The following is a 1,941-nucleotide window of genomic DNA, read 5'->3' as shown; positions in this document are numbered from 1 at the left end:
TTTGGTTTGGTTTGGTTTGGTTTGGTTTGGTTTGGTTTGGTTTGGTTGTATAAGTTTACTATACCTTACCCTTGAAGTGGTCAGCAGTGACTGGAACATTTCATATTTACTCATTCTCCATCATTAAATGTGTATCCTGTTCTTGCTAAACAAGATCCTATAGTCATGTTGGAATGTAGAGGAATGAGTGGAGAGTCCCCACTCATAAGAAATGTAGTCTAGTGATCAAAGTGCACATGACACCGAACTGTAGGAAGCAGGGGAGTATTTTCAGTGGAGGTCCTGGGTTTGCTTTTTTTTTTTTAAGACAAGAGTCTTACTGTCTCTGGCTGGTCTGCAACTTGCTGTGTAGACCAGGCTGGCTTTGGACTCATAGATTCTCTTGTCTCTGTCTCCTGAGGACTGGGATTAAAGTTGTGCACCACACTCAGTAAGGTATATTTATTATTATTATTATTATTTTGTTGTTGTTGTTATGTGTAGGTATATATGTCTGCATGTGAGTATGTACACAGCTGTACAGGTCATTGAGTATAAAAGGTAGAGGTAGGGTAACTCACCTGATAAGAAGACAAGCTCTGGAACTGTGTGCCAGGGACTAAGTCATAGCTTTCAGCTACCAGCTAGGTAATTATGGGCAAATTATGTAACTTTTCCGTGCCTCAGTTTTGCCTATTTGTAAATTAGAAATAATAATATCTACCTCACAGAATATGCTAAGACTGAATGAACTAGTACTGTGCACTCTTCAGCACCATCCCTGGCACATAAAAAGAACTTAATGTAGCATTAGTCCTTGTTATCCTTGAGCGCCAGTGCTGGGGAAAGCATGTGAAAAGCTAACTGTGATATCTAGAGCAATGCTTTCCAAACTCTCTGACCACAACTCACAGTGGGAAATATATTTACATTGCTCCTTAGAATACATGTATGTGTTATAACATACAAAACTTTTATGCAGCAGTGCTCTCGTGACATGTAATACATTCTTTTTCTATGTTTAGTCTGGTTCTTACTCTATAAACCAGTCTCATCTGGAACTTAGAGGTAACGCTCTTGAGCTCTCAGTAACCCTCCTACCTCAGCTTCCTATGTGCTCAGATTGCAGATGTGAGCCATTATGCCTGGGTAGTGCATTCTTACTATTCTCCTAAAAAATTCTGATGACAATCCACTGAATGGATTTTACAACATATAATTTGAAAACTTCTAATCTGGGATGTGCATGGAACAAATTCCAGAGACACTTGAGCCAGGCTGAAACCACTTTCGATTGTTTCTGGCCCTTTTAGAATGGAAGTTTGTTAGTTGTTAACACATTTCTGTGACAGAAACAACCTTAATGAGGAAGGATTGGGTTTTGAATGTCATTTCAGATTTGTCAGTACATCATGTCAAAGAGCATGTGGACTCAGGAAGCAGAAAAAAGGGATATAGAAAGAGACCAGAATAAGAGAGAGCCCCTAAGAACATGCCCTAATGACATACTTCCTCCAGATAGGCCTCACAGCCTACATCACTTCTCAATATCATATTATGACTCCAACAAAGGATTAATCTGTTCGTTATATCAGAGCCCTCATGACCTAGTCATCTCTGGAAGTGTCATCACAGACTTATCCAGAAGTGTGTTACAAATCTTCTAGGCACCTCTCAGTCCCATCAATGTAACAAAGGATTTTAATCATCACAAGAAGTCTATCTAATTAATAGAAAATCTGAGAACTCAGCAGGACTCTAGCATGCTGAAGACACCTACCATTAGAAATGCTATCAGAAATAATCAGTTTTAGAAAATGCATCTCTCCATTTCTCCTCTAATCAGTGTCTGGTATGGAATAGGTCAGAGGGCCAAGCTCATAAGGAATCCTTCATGTTCCTTCAAAGTCCTTCCTAGTGGCAAGTGTAGCATGAACTCCTGTACTGGGAGTCAGTGTCTAC

General features: G+C 39.6%; 1 protein-coding gene across 1 annotated transcript in view; it reads left to right on the top strand.

Annotated features, from left to right (window-relative positions):
• Positions 1 to 1,941, top strand: part of Atpaf1 (ATP synthase mitochondrial F1 complex assembly factor 1) — a 21,830-nt gene that overhangs the window by 3,133 nt on the left and 16,756 nt on the right. The gene's annotated exons all lie outside the window — the stretch shown is intronic.

The sequence above is a fragment of the Grammomys surdaster genome, unplaced genomic scaffold (assembly GCF_004785775.1).
Source record: "Grammomys surdaster isolate TR1022 unplaced genomic scaffold, NIH_TR_1.0 100, whole genome shotgun sequence".
Taxonomy (NCBI): Eukaryota; Metazoa; Chordata; class Mammalia; order Rodentia; family Muridae; genus Grammomys; species Grammomys surdaster.
This window is presented reverse-complemented; position numbering and strand designations above follow the sequence as displayed.